General features: G+C 49.5%; 1 long non-coding RNA gene across 1 annotated transcript in view; it reads right to left on the bottom strand.

Moving 5' to 3' along the window:
* The window catches only part of LOC139229903 (uncharacterized), an 80,190-nt gene extending 68,945 nt beyond the window's left edge, over positions 1 to 11,245 (bottom strand). The window contains exons 1-2 of the long non-coding RNA XR_011587849.1: positions 11,137 to 11,245; positions 10,274 to 10,358 (exon numbers count right to left, since the gene is read on the bottom strand). This is a non-coding gene — a long non-coding RNA (uncharacterized lncRNA). The remainder of the gene's footprint in view (positions 1 to 10,273; positions 10,359 to 11,136) is intronic.
* Between the last annotated feature and the right edge of the window lie 3,630 nt (positions 11,246 to 14,875).

Here is a 14,875-nt window from a genome sequence, read left to right as displayed (position 1 = left end):
AGGGATGGGGAGGGTCTGAGGATATTGGATGGGGTGTGGAGGGTCTGGTGATATTGGGTGTGGTGGGAAGGGCCTGAGTATATTGGGTGGCGTGGAGAAGTTCTGAGGATATTGGGAGGGGTGTGGATGGTCTGAGGATATTGGGTGGGGTGGAGAGGGTCTGAGGATATTGGGTGGGGTGAAGAGGGTCTGAGGAAATTGGGTGGGGGAAGGGTCTGAATTTATTGGGTCGGATAGGGATGGTCTGAGGATATTGGGTGGTGTGGGGAGGATCTGAGGATATTGGGTGCGGTGAGGAGCGTCTGAGGATATTGGGTGAGGTAGGGAGGTTCTGGGGATATTGGGTGAGGTGGGGAGGGTCTGAGGATAGAGTGGGGTGGGGAGTGTCTGATGATATTGGGTTGGGTGGGGAGGGTCTGAGGATATTGGGTGAGGTGGAGAGGGTCTGAGGATATTGGGTGGGGTGGGGAGGTTCTGAGGATATTGGTTGGGGTGGAGAGTGTCAGAGGATATTGGGTCGGATGAGGAGGGTCTGAGGATATTGGGTGAGGTGGGGAGGGTCTGACGATATTTGGAGGGGTGGGCAGGAGCTGAGGACATTGGGTGGGTGGAGGGTCTGAGGATATTGAGTGGGTAGGAGAATCTGAGAATATTGAGTAGGGAGGAGGATCTGAGGATATTGGTTGGGGTTGTGTGTGTCTGAGGATATTGGTTGGGGTGGGGAGTGTCTGACGATATTTTCTGTGCTGAGGATGGTCTGAGGTTATAGGTGGGGTGGAGAGGGTCTGAGGATATTGGGTGGGTTTGGGAGTGTCTGAGCATATTGGGTGGGGTGTGGAGGAGCTGAGGATATTGTATGAGGGGGCAGGGTCTGGGGATATCGGGTGGGGTGGGGAAGAGTGGAGTATATTGGGTTGGGTGGGGAGGAGCTGAAGATATTGTTTGGGGTGGGGATGGTCTGAGGATATTGGGTGGGGTGGGGAGGGTCTGAGGATATTGGGTTGGGTGGGTAGTGTCTGAGGATATTGGTTGGGGGGGGGGAGGGTCTGACGATATTGGGTGCGCTGGGGTGGGTCTGAGGAAATTGGGTGGTGGGGAGGGTCTGAGGATATTGGGTGGGGTGAGGAGGGTCTGAGGATATTGGGTGGGGGGAGGGTCTGAGTTTATTGGGTGAGGTAGGGAGGTTCTGGGGATATTGGGTGGGGTGGGGAGGGTCTGGGGATATTGGGTGGGGTGGGGAGGGTCTGAGGATATTGGGTGGTGTGGGGAGGATCTGAGGATACTGGGTGCGGTGGGAAGGCTCTGAGGATATTGGGTGAGGTAGGGAGGTTCTGGGGATATTGGGTGGGGTGGGAAGGGTCTGAGGAAATTGCAGCGTTGGGAAGGGCTTGAGGATATTGGGTGAGGTGGGAGGGTCTGAGGATATTGCGTGGGGTGGGGAGAGTCTGATGATATTGGGTTGGGTGGGGAGGGTCTGAGGATATTGGGTGAGGTGAAGAGGGTCTGAGGATATTGGGTGGGGTGGGGAGGGTCTGATGATATTGCTTAGGTTGGGGAGTGTCAGAGGATATTGGGTCGGATGGGGAGTGTCTGAGGATATTGTGTGAGATGTGGAGATTCTGAGGATATTTGGAGGGGTGGGCATGAGCTGAGGACATTGCGTGGGGGGAGGGTCTGAGGATATTGGGTGGGGAGGAGGATCTGAGAATATTGAGTGGGGAGAAGGATCTGAGGATATTGGGTGGGGTTGGGTGGGGCTGAGGATATTGGTTGGGGTGGGGAGTGTCTGACGATATTTTGTGTGCTGTGGATGGTCTGAGGATGTAGGTGGGATTCGGAGGGTCTGAGGATATTGGGAGGGATGGGGAGGGTGTGAGGAAATTGGGTGTGGTGGGGAGTGTCTGTGGATATTGGGTGGGTTTGGGAGGGTCTGAGGATATAGGTGGGGTGGGGAGGGTCTGAGGATATTGGGTGGCGTGGGGAGGGTCTGAGGATATTGGGTGGGTGGGGAGTGTCTGAGGATATTGGGTGGGATGGGTGTGTCTGAGGATATTGAGTGTAGTGTGGAGGGTCTGAATATATTGGGTTGGGTGGGAAGGAGCTCAGGATATTGGGTGGGGTGGGGAGAGTCTGAGGATATTGGGTGGGTTTGGGAGGGTCTGAGGATATTGGGTGTGGTGAGGTGGGTCTGCGGAGATTGGGTGGGGTGGGAAGTGTCTGAGACATTGGTTGGCGTGGGGAGGGTCTGAGGATATTTGGTGGGTGGAGAGGGTCTGAGGATATTGGGTGGGGTGGGGAAGTCTGAGAATATTGTGTAAGGTGGGGAGAGTCTGAGGATGAAGTGGGTGGGGTGAGGAGGAGCTGAGGGTATTGGGTGTGGTGGTGAGGGTCTGAGGATATTGGGTGGGATTGGGAGGGTCTGAGGATATTGCGTGGGATTGGGGTAAGTCTCAGGATATTTGGTGGGGTGGGGAGTGTCTGAGGGTATTGGGTGGGGTGTGGAGGGTCTGAGGATATTTGGTGGGTGGAGAGGGTCTGAGGATATTGGGTGGGGTGGGGAAGGTCTGAGAATATTGTGTAAGGTGGGGAGAGTCTGAGATATTGGGTGGGGTGTGGAGGGTCTGAGGATATTGGATGGGGTGAGGAGGGTCTGAGGATATTGGTGGGGTGGGGAGTGTCAGAGGATATTGGGTGGGGTGTGGAGGGTCTGAGGATAATGGGTGGTGTGAGGAGGGTCTGAGGGTATTGGGTGGGGTGGGCAGGAGCTGAGGAGATTGGGTGGGGGGAGGTTCCGATGATATTGGGTGGGCTGGGAAGGGTCTGATGATATTGGGTGGGGTCTGGAGGGTCTGATAATATTGGCTGGGGTGGGGGTCGTCTGAGGATTTTGGGTGGGGTGAGGAGGGTCTGAGGATATTGGGTGAGTTGGGGAGTGTCTGAGGATATTGGGTGGGGTGGGGACAGTCTGAGGAGCTTGGGTGTGGAGGAGGATCTGAGGATATTTGCTGGAGAGGAGTGTCTGAGAATATTGGGTGGGATGGGGAGGTGCTGAGGATATTGGGGTGGGTGAGGAGGAGCTGAGGACATTGCGTGGGAAGTGTCTGAGGATATTGGGTGACGTGGGGAGGGTTTGAGGATATTGGGTGGGGTGGGGAGGATCTGAGGATATTGGGTGGGGTGGGGAGGTTCTGAGGATATTGGGTGAGGGGGACGGTCTGAGGATATTGGATGTGGGGGAGGATCTGAGGATATTGGGGGTGGTGAGGAGATTCTGAGGATAAGGGTGGGCTGGGCTGGGCTGGGTCAGAAGGTACTGGGTGGGGAGGGGAGGCTCTGAGGACATTGTTTGGGGTGGGCAGAATCTGAGGATATTAGGTGGAGTGGGGAGAGTCTGAGGATATTGGGTGGGGGAGGGTCTGAGGTTATTGGGTGGGATTGGGAGGGTCTGAGGATATTGGGTGGGGTGGGGAGGGTCTGAGGATATTGGGTCGGGTGGGGAGGGTCTGATGATATTGGGTGGGGAGGGGAGGGTCTGAGGATATTAAGTGGAGTGGGGAGGGTCTGAGGATATTTGCTGGGGGGAGGGTCTGAGGTTATTGGAATGGATAGGGAGGGTCTTAGGATATTGGGTGGGTTTCGGAGGGTCTGAGGATATTGGGTCAGGTGGGGAGGGACTGAGGATATTGGTTGGGGTGGGGAGGGTCTAAGTATATTGGGTGAGGTGGGGACGTTCCGGGGATATTGGGTGGAGTGGGGAGGGTCTGAGGATATTGCAGGTGTGGGAAGGGCCTGAGGATATTGGGTGAGGTGGGGAGTGTCTGAGAATGTTGGGTGGGTTGGGAGCGTCTGAGGATAGTGGTTGGGGTGGGGAGGCTCTGCGGATATTGGGTGGGGTGGGGAGGGTCTCAGGATATTGGGTGGGGTGGGGAGTGTCAGATGATATTGGGTGGGGTGGGGAGGGTCTGAGGATATTGGGTGGGGTGGGGAGGGTCTGAGGATATTGGGTGAGGTGGGGAGGGTCTGAGGTTATTTGGTGGTATGAGGAGTGTCTGAGGATATTGGGTCGGATGGGGAGGTTCTGAGGATATTGGGTGGGGTGGGGAGGGTCTGAGGATATTTGGAGTGGTGGGGAGAGTGTGAGGAAATTGGGTGGGGTGGGGAGGATCTGGTGATATTGGGTGGGGTGTGGAGGGTCTAAGGATATTGGGTGGGGAGGAAGATCTGAGGATATTGGGTGGGGTGGGGAGGGTCTGAGGATATTTGGAGGATTGGGCAGGGGCTGAGGACATTGGGTGGGGGATGGTCTGAGGATACTGTGTGAGGTGGGGAGGGTCTGGTGATGTTGGGTGGGGTGTGGAGGGTCTCAGGATATTGGGTGGGGAGGAGGATCTGAGGATATTGGGAGGGCTTGGGTGGGTCTGAGGATATTGGTTGGGTTGGGGAGGGTCTGACGATATTTGGTGTGGTGGGGATGGTCTGAGGATAAAAGTGGGATGGGGAGGGTCTGATGATATTTGGAGGGATGGGGAGGGTCTGAGGATATTGGATGGGGTGTGGAGGGTCTGGTGATATTGGGTGTGGTGGGAAGGGTCTGAGTATATTGGGTGGCGTGGAGAAGTTCTGAGGATATTGGGAGGGGTGTGGATGGTCTGAGGATATTGGGTGGGGTGGAGAGGGTCTGAGGATATTGGGTGGGGTGAAGAGGGTGTGAGGAAATTGGGTGGGGGAAGGGTCTGAATTTATTGGGTCGGATAGGGATGGTCTGAGGATATTGGGTGGTGTGGGGAGGATCTGAGGATATTGGGTGCGGTGGGGAGCCTCTGAGGATATTGGGTGAGGTAGGGAGGTTCTGGGGATATTGGGTGGAGTGGGGAGGGTCTGAGGAAATTGCACCGGTGGGAAGGGCTTGAGGATATTGGGTGAGGTGGGGAGGGTCTGAGGATATTGAGTGGGGTGGGGAGTGTCTGATGATATTGGGTTGGGTGGGGAGGGTCTGAGGATATTGGGTGAGGTGGAGAGGGTCTGAGGATATTGGGTGGGGTGGGGAGGGTCTGAGGATATTGGTTGGGGTGGGGAGTGTCAGAGGATATTGGGTCGGATGAGGAGGGTCTGAGGATATTGGGTGGGTTTGGGAGTGTCTGAGCATATTGGGTGGGTGGGGAGGGTCTGCAGATATTGGGTGGGGTGGGGAGGGTCTGAGGATATTGGGTGGGGTGTGGAGGAGCTGAGGATATTGTATGAGGGGGCAGGGTCTGGGGATATCGGGTGGGGTGGGGAAGAGTGGAGTATATTGGGTTGGGTGGGGAGGAGCTTAGGATATTGTTTGGGGTGGGTTGGTCTGAGGATATTGGGTGGGGTGGGGAGGGTCTGAGGATATTGGGTTGGGTGGGTAGTGTCTGAGGATATTGGTTGGGGGGGGAGGGTCTGACGATATTGGGTGCGCTGGGGTGGGTCTGAGGAAATTGGGTGGTGGGGAGGGTCTGAGGATATTGGGTGGGGTGAGGAGGGTCTGAGGATATTGGGTGGGGGGAGGGTCTGAGTTTATTGGGTGAGGTAGGGAGGTTCTGGGGATATTGGGTGGGGTGGGGAGGGTCTGAGGATATTGGGTGGTGTGGGGAGGATCTGAGGATACTGGGTGCGGTGGGGAGGCTCTGAGGATATTGGGTGAGGTAGGGAGGTTCTGGGGATATTGGGTGGGGTGGGAAGGGTCTGAGGAAATTGCAGCGTTGGGAAGGGCTTGAGGATATTGGGTGAGGTGGGAGGGTCTGAGGATATTGCGTGGGGTGGGGAGAGTCTGATGATATTGGGTTGGGTGGGGAGGGTCTGAGGATATTGGGTGAGGTGGAGAGGGTCTGAGGATATTGGGTGGGGTGGGGAGGGTCTGATGATATTGCTTAGGTTGGGGAGTGTCAGAGGATATTGGGTCGGATGGGGAGTGTCTGAGGATATTGTGTGAGGTGTGGAGATTCTGAGGATATTTGGAGGGGTGGGCATGAGCTGAGGACATTGCGTGGGGGGAGGGTCTGAGGATATTGGGTGGGGAGGAGGATCTGAGAATATTGAGTGGGGAGAAGGATCTGAGGATATTGGGTGGGGTTGGGTGGGGCTGAGGATATTGGTTGGGGTGGGGAGTGTCTGACGATATTTTGTGTGCTGTGGATGGTCTGAGGATATAGGTGGGATGCGGAGGGTCTGAGGATATTGGGAGGGATGGGGAGGGTGTGAGGAAATTGGGTGTGGTGGGGAGTGTCTGTGGATATTGGGAGGGTTTGGGAGGGTCTGAGGATATAGGTGGGGTGGGGAGGGTCTGTGGATATTGGGTGGCGTGGGGAGGGTCTGAAGATATTGGGTGGGTGGGGAGTGTCTGAGGATATTGGATGGGATGGGTGTGTCTGAGGATATTGAGTGTAGTGTGGAGGGTCTGAATATATTGGGTTGGGTGGGGAGGAGCTCAGGATATTGGGTGGGGTGGGGAGAGTCTGAGGATATTGGGTGGGTTTGGGAGGGTCTGAGGATATTGGGTGTGGTGAGGTGGGTCTGCGGAGATTGGGTGGGGTGGAAATTGTTTGAGGTATTGGTTGGCGTGGGGAGGGTCTGAGGATATTTGGTGGGTGGAGAGGGTCTGAGGATATTGGGTGGGGTGGGGTGGGGATGGTCTGAGAATATTGTGTAAGGTGGGGAGGGTCTGAGGATATTGGGTGGTGTGGGGAGGAGCTGAGGATATTGGGTGTGTGGGGAGGGTCTGAGAATATTGGGTGGAGTGGGGAGGGTCTGAGGATGTTGGGTGGGGTGAGGAAGAGCTGAGGGTATTGGGTGTGGTGGGGAGGGTCAGAGGATATTGGGTGGGGATGGGGAAGGTCTGAGGATATTGGGTGGGGTCGGGAGGGTCTGAGGATATTGGGTGGGATGGGGAAGGTCTGAGGATGTTGGGTGGGATTGGGGTAAGTCTCAGGATATTGGGTGCGGTGGGGAGGGTCTGAGGATATTGGGTGGGGTGTGCAGGGTGTGATGATATTGGGTGGGATGAGCTGCGCTTGAGGATATTGGGTCAGGTGGGGAGGGACTGAGGATATTGGGTGGGGTGTGGAGTATCTGAGGATATTGGGTGGTGTGGCGAGTGTCTGAGGATATTGTGTGTGTTGTGGGGGCCTGAGGATATTGAGTGGGGTTGGGAGGATCTTAGGATATTGGGTGGCGTGCGGAGGGTCTGAGGCTATTGGAAGTGGAGGAGGATCTGAGGATATTGGGTGGGGAGGAGGGTCTGAGAATATTTTGTGGGTTTGGGGTTGGGAAAATGTTGGAATCTATTATTAAAGAAGTAGTAGCCGGATATTTGGAAAAGCATAATTCAGTCAGGCAGAGTCAGCATGGTTTCATGAAGGTGACGTCATGTTTGACAAATTTGCTGGAATTCTTGGAGCATGTAACGAACAGGGTGGATAAAGTGGATGTGGTGTATTTGGACTTCCAGAAGGCATTTGACATAAAAAGTTACTGCACAAGATAAAAGTTCACGGGGTTGGGGTAATATATTTGCATGGATAGAGAATTGGCTAACTAACAGACAACAGAGAGTCAAGATAAATGGTTCATTCTCAGGTTGGCAATCAGTAAATAGTGGGATGCTGCAGGGATCTGTGCTGGGACCCCCAAATATTTACAATCTGTATTAACGACTTGGAAGAAGGGACCAAGTGTAACGAAGCCAAGTTTGCTGACGATACAAAGATGGGTGGGAAAGCAATGTGTGAGGAGGACACAAATAATCTGCAAAAGGACACCGACAGGCTAAGTGAGTGCGCAGAAATTTGGCAGATGGAGTATAATGTTGGAAAGAGTGAGGTCATGCACTTTAGCGTAAAAAATCAAAGAGCAAGATATTATTTAAATGGCGAAAGATTGCAAAGTGCTGCAGTACAGTGGTACTTGGGGGAACTTGTGCATGAATCACAAAAGGTTAATGTGCAGGTAGAGCAAGTGATCACGAAGGCCAATGAAATTTTGGCCTTTATTGCAAAGGGGCTGGAGAATAAAAGCAGAGAAGTCTTGCTACAGTTATACAGGTTATTGGTGATGCCACACCTGGAATACTGCGTGCAATTTTGGTTTCCACATTTAAGAAAGGATATACTTGCTTTGGAGGCAGTTCAGAGAAGGATCACCTAGATTGATTCCGGAGATGAAGGGTTTGACTTATGAGAAAAGGTTGAGGAGGTTCGGCCTCTACTCATTGGAATTCAGAAGAATGAGTGGTGATTTATCGAAATGTATCAGATTATGAGGGGGCTTGACAAGGTGGATGCAGAGAGAATGTTTCGACTGATAGGGGAGACTAGAACTAGGGGGCATAATCTTAGAATATGGGGCCGCCCATTTAAAACTGAGATGGGGAAGAATTTCTTCTCAGAGGGTTGTAAATCTGTGGAATTGGCTACCTCAGAGAGCTGTGAAAGCTGGGACATTGAATAACTTTAAGACAGAGATAGGCACTTTTTTAAGCGATAAGTGAATAAGGGGTTATGAGGAGCGGGCAGGGATGTGGACCCGAGTTCACGATCAGATCAGCCATGATCGTATTAAATGGTGGAGCAGGCTAGAGGAGCAGTATAGCCTATTCCTGCTCCTATTTCTTATGTTCTTATTTTCTTATATTGAGGGTGTCTGGTATGGGATTTGACTCTGTATCTGTCCATCTCTGGCATGTGGATGAGGGTTTTACTCTATCAGTTTCTGATACGAGAGTGTGGGTTTTATTCTGTACCTGTCAATTTCTGGTTACTGCCTGTGGGTTTCTTTCTGTATCTTTCCATTCCTGGTGTGTGAGTGCGAGTTTTGTGCTGTATCTGTCCATCTCTGTTATGTGAATGTGAGCTCTACTCCATACCCATCGTTATCCAGTATATTAGTATTGTTTTACTCTGTGCCACCAATTCCTGATCGAGTATTCGTTTTACTTTCTAACTGTTAATTTTTGTTATGGAGGTGAGTGTTTATGGTGTTTCTGTCGGTCTTTGGTAAATGAGTCTGAGTTTCACTCTATCTGTCTCTGGTATGTGAGTGTGGGCCTTTCTCTGTATCTCCACATCTGTTATGGGAGTCTGTGTTTTATTCTGCACCTGTCAAGTTCTGATATGTGATTGTGGGCCTTACTCTATACCTGCCGGTTTCTGCTTAATTGAGAGCGGGCTTTGCTTTGTACCTGTCAGTTTCTGGTATGGAAGAGAGGTCTTTACCCTGTACCTGGCAATTACTGGTGAGTGAGGACTGGTATTTCACTGTATCTATCAATTTATGTTATGGGAATATGGATTTTAATATATCAGCCTCTGATGTGTGAGTGTGGGTTTTATACAGTATCTCTCAGACTGATTATGCAAGTGTGTATATTTTTCTGTAACTGTCAGGTTTTGGTATGTGTGTTGAGGTTTAATCTATACCTCTCAGTTTCTGGTATGTTAGTCTGGGTTTAATCTCTACCTTTTTGTTCCTGCTACTTGATTGTATGTTTTAGACTGTACCTGTCAGTTCCAGTGTGGAATTTACTCTGTATCTGCCAGTCTCTGGTATGAGAACATGAGAATCAATTTTACTTTTTACCTGTATTTCTCTGATACGTGAGTGAAGATTTTGCCTGCTACCTGTCATTTTTCTGATGTGTGTGTGGGTTTTATTCTGCCCCTATCAGTTTCTGCGATGCAAGTAACAATTTTACTTACTGCCTTTCAGTTTTCCGATATGTGCACATGAGATTTACAATTTACCTGTCACTCTCTGGTATGCAAGTGCAAATTTTATTCTGTTACTGTCACTTTCATATATGTGGGTGTGTGTTGCATGCTGTATCTGTCAGTCTATGGTACAGGAATGTGGGTTTTATTCTGCACCCATCATCTTCTGGTATGTTCGGGGGGTGAAATACTGAATCTGTCAGATTGTGAAACATGAATATGGCTTTTGCTCTGTACCTGCAAGCTTCTGGTATGCGAGTGTGGTTTATTCAATCTGTTTGACATTTTTTCTGATAGATGATTATGTGTTTTATTCTCTACCTGCCAGTTTCTGTCAAGTGAGTGTGGGTGGTTAATGTACCTGTCAGTGTGATCTGTTTCAGTGGTGAAACAGCATCTGATTCTACTGCTTCATGTGGCTGTAAGATTCACAAAGTAACTCTGCCACTTCGGATCACTGTGGGACTGACAGCTTCTGCTGCCTGTGACAATAGGATTGAGGCCAGTTCTGTGTCTCTGCGGTCTGTGAGTGATAATCTACTTACTGTTTGTGAGAAGGAGCTGCCTGCACTGTTCCTTGTGTTCTGGGTGGAGGAAAGATCACCTTTGTTCTGGCTGAAGAATTTTGCTCTGAGAATAATACGAGAACATTAGTTCTAAGATATGGATACGGGGAAGAATATGATGTACCTGAGGGAACGACAATGTATCTCTCGACCACCAGTAACACGGTTCTGGAGAATTCAACACACCGAAACAAGGAAACCGCTTTTTAAAAATATTATCTCCCACACTCCTCTCCTGGTGCATGCAATAGATGCACTTTGTGAAACTCCCCACATCCTCATTGTCAGGCTGTGTTTCCACTGCTCACTGTCCAAGAACAACAGACGTGGTGAGATTGGAACTGAATCAGGAACATTCACTACTGATTTGGGGAAAGACAACAGCAATGATTTGAAAGTGCGAGGTGGTTTACTTTCTCTGTTAACTTACACTGTCCACACACAGCACGAGAATGGCCTCTCCCTTCCCCCACTCACTCCATCTTCTGGACTTGTTCCTGCTTCATTCTGCCTCTTACACACAGCCCCCGCCGGAACTAAACCAGGAATGTTCACTACGGGTTTGGAGAGAGAAAGCAGCAATGATTGTAAATAGCAGATTCTGCCCATTCTATCTCCCTTACCCTGGACACACGCTGTCCACACACAGCCCGAGAATGGCCTCTCGCTTCCCCCACTCACACCACGCACTGAGACTGGTTCTTGGTCCAATCTGCCTCTTACACTCAGCCCCCGACTCCCCCTGAACTCCCCCCGGACTCAATGCTGATCTCTGAGCCCATCTGCGGACACGCTCCCAAAGCGGTGCGCTGCTGTAAGGAGGCTGCTGCTCGCTGCCTTACCCCGGGACCACGGTGCCTCCATTCCCGGCTGTTTTAAACCATCTTCTTCCGCTCACTGAGTGAATGGCGATCACAGGCAGGGCTGGGGAAGGGGAGGGCACATGCGCTCTCCTGCTCACTGGAAATCGACACAGAGGGCGTGGCTTATCCGCGCATGCGCAGCTCTCTGCACTAATTCAGCATGTAAAAATCAAAGTGCACTTTTCCCAATTTACTTTTATCCGAATCTGAGCAAAGGAACTTCGCCTGGGGTAAAGGACAGAGAATGATTAAAGCTGGGAGCCTTGTCCCTTGGAGATGCTCAATTTTGGATCATTCCGTGCAGGATGCGATACTGTGAATGTTTAAAAATGTATAGAGACATTGAAGTTGAGAACGTGGGAATTGTATAGGGACAGTATAAGCTAACAAAGAATTCATGGATGAATAGCCATGACATCTCAGACTGGAGACTGCGAAATGTTACAACACTAACACATATTGAAACAAAACCCACAGCTTGCAGAAAAACCTCAAGGTCTTATTAAATCATGTTATTAACCTGAAATATTAACAGAAGGTCTTTGTTTAAAATCAGACCATACTTAGGTCGGCTTATGAGTGGACAAAGGGAAAGAGGGTCAAAAGAGATAGGCTGAACTAGGATGTCACTCTAGCCCTATCTTGTTATCTTTTGCCGAAAATGTATAACCGTCGTCCCTTTACAATGTAACGTCACTTTGTCCGTAGGAAGTGGGTGCGTTCTATCAGAGTTGCATTCCTTCAGTCTGATAAGGTCCCCGATCGGTATTTGCATTTTAAATAAAAGCTTGCTTTGTTTAAAGCACAAACAGTATTCGTTTCAGTAATTTTGCTGAACCAGATTGAGGTAAAATAATCCAGAAATCAACATTTGGTGTCAGAAGTGGGATCTCAACAGACGACTGCCGAAAACTTAGGAATTGAGAGCCAGACTAGCCTTGGACGAGACGAGGAGAAAGTGGCCACTGGAGTGAGTATGATTTCAATACTGTTCAAGTTTCCCCCGGTTTCAAAAGTCTGAGGAAAATTTAGCCACTCGCTGGTTCTCAGGTAGTGTCTGAACGAGATCCAGGACAATCTGGTGAATACCTTTCAAACTTAGAATAGGGATAGAGATAGGGAAATTGCGCGGTGACACAAACCAAGCGGCGACTTGGAAAGATAGGTTAGAATAGGTAAGTATTGCGCGGTGACGCAAACCAAGCAGCGACTTGGAAAGATAGGTTCGAATAGGTAAGGTCTGCCTGGGTTCAAGGCCCAGAGCCTGCCTGGGTTCGAGGCCCAGTGTCTGTGTGGGTTCGAGGCCCAAGTAGATCCGTGCGGCGACACAGAAAGTAGGGATAGTTAGAGCTAGATAGGGATAGATAATCAATCATGGATCCAAAAATTAATAGAAAACAAAAGAGACTCTTGTGAACGTTTGTTTTAAATGAGAAATGCTTGTGTGATTTTTACTGTGTAAAAAAAAAGCCGGGGAGTTGTGGTTTGTTTTAGCTCCACGCACTTTTTCAAACAGAATGAATGTTTTTTTTAACCCTTCGTAGTGTTGTACTGTATGTGGGAAGTTTAAGAGTGTGAACCTTATTGAATTACGTATATTCAGATGATAAATTACGGAGCCAGGAAATGCACAAAGGATAGGTTTGTTGAGTAAAAAAAAAAGAAAAAAATACATGGTCCTGGTGGTTAAAAAAGGATTTGACATGCTCACTTACTTGTCGAAAGAAAACACTCAGAGAAGGCACAGCAAAACAACTGAGATGGATTCAAAAGGATTCAAAAAAATATATATTAAATAACACGACCTTGAGGCTGGAACAATTGAGATAACGAAAAGCAGTCCACAGCCTACGTGCCAGACTTCTCTCGAGTTATGGAAAAGACAAAAATAAAGTAACGTACTAAATAGGTGCTGAAAGAAAAAAAAATGTGCTGAGATTTTAAATTATGAGAAAAATTCCATTGCAGTCTAAAAGAAAAATCACTCCTGTCCAGTTGGCAGAAAAACGTCATTAAATTAGGGCGTTCATTGACAGAAGGAGGACATATTAAAAACCGTAGACGTCTTAAAGAAAGAGTGCACGCACGAGAAACGTACTCAGAGTTCCACTGGGATCTCTGAGAAATGTATCGATAGACGACTTAATTAAAATGGTTGGCTTTGCGTTGACCGAGGCTGATGACGAAATTGAATTTCAGTAAACAAATGTGTGGTCTCGTTTTAAATCAATTAAAAAAAATATCTTTGGCAAGTACTTGAATAAGAAGTTAAAAAAAATTGGAGTTTAATCAAATGCTGCCTTTCCTGATGAAAAGATTTTTTTTTCAGATGGCTCCGTGAAGTCACGTAATGACATCAGATCTTCTTACAAACCTGTAAAGGAGTTACCCCTTTCCATTGAAAGCCGTTTCATACTGAACATTATCAATTTGGATTTCTTAATAGAAAAAAGACTCACCTAACAGAGGAATGGTGCGATAGTCAGAATAAAAATAAAGAAATAGATACTCAAAGAAAACAAATTGAAGAGTTAAAAGGCTAAGATAAATAAGCTGAAAGAGCTCCACAAACCCAACATAACCCTGACCTCCGATTTCACGGAGTGACCTCGACATGCATGGATATAATGCAGAATCAAGGGACCTGTGGGCCCTGGTAAAGCAAACCCTGAGCCCAACTGAGCATGCCCGATTTCTAACTCACCTAGGACGTGCTACTCATGATGCATTGGTGGTTGCTCACCCTAACGATGTCCAGGATCGCCTAAATGCTATCTTTAATGCTCTCACCACGACCCTTCAGAAGCCCATCAGTATGGAGCCGCCTCGGGTGGAAGGACCAAAACCTGACCTAAGGGGATACCAGATGGAACCGCAGTATTGCGTGCAGGGTTGGGTGGATAAACGGGGATACGGTTATGTCAAACACCCAAATGGCCCGGGCCCTGCTAATTACGGACCGCCCTACTGTCCCCGGCCTAGTATGGGAAGAGGTCGGGGCTGGGAAAGACGAGATGGATGCTTTATTTGTGGGCAAGAAGGACATTGTATCTGAAATTGTCCCTCCCGTCAGTATGAAAAAGGAAGAGGAGGAAGAGGAGGGGGGCAAGGGGGAAGAGGACGGGGATCTTACACTAACTTCTCCCAGAACAACCCCTTTGGCCAACCGTCCCCCGATTCGTATTGACTACGGAGCTTGATTGTTCAGGGACCCTCCCCGGATGACGAACCGATGATATTGTTAAAAATTCGGAATGAGTGGCAACACTTCTTGATAGATACAGGAGCCTTCATGTCTTCTGTACAATCAAAGCTTAAACTCCCCGCCTTCTCTGAAACACAGGGACTGTCAGGATTCCTGGGACAAGTCTCTACATTCCCGGTGTCAGAACCAGTTAAAATGGGTTACCAGGAAGAATCGGTGAAACATCGATTTGTTATCACAACCAATCTTGACTGTAACTTGATGGCTAGAGAACTCCTCTGCAAATTCCAGTTGCATTTGGAGTGTGGAGATGATGGGATTATTGTAAAACAGGGAACCCTTAAGCGGCAGCATTATACCACTAGAACCCCTCAGTGGTGGTCTCTGGATCTGCCGCAGGCACCCTATCACGTGACCCTCGCATACGATCCCAGTGGAAAGAATCAGGACCTGCAGAACATTTATCAGGATCACGAAGGGAAAGTGAAGGAAATTATATTAAGGGCTAGAGTG

This window comes from Pristiophorus japonicus, chromosome 19, assembly GCF_044704955.1.
Source record: "Pristiophorus japonicus isolate sPriJap1 chromosome 19, sPriJap1.hap1, whole genome shotgun sequence".
In the NCBI taxonomy this organism is placed as follows: domain Eukaryota; kingdom Metazoa; phylum Chordata; class Chondrichthyes; family Pristiophoridae; genus Pristiophorus; species Pristiophorus japonicus.
The sequence above is the reverse complement of the archived record's forward strand: the minus strand, read 5'-3'. Positions and strand labels throughout refer to the sequence as shown.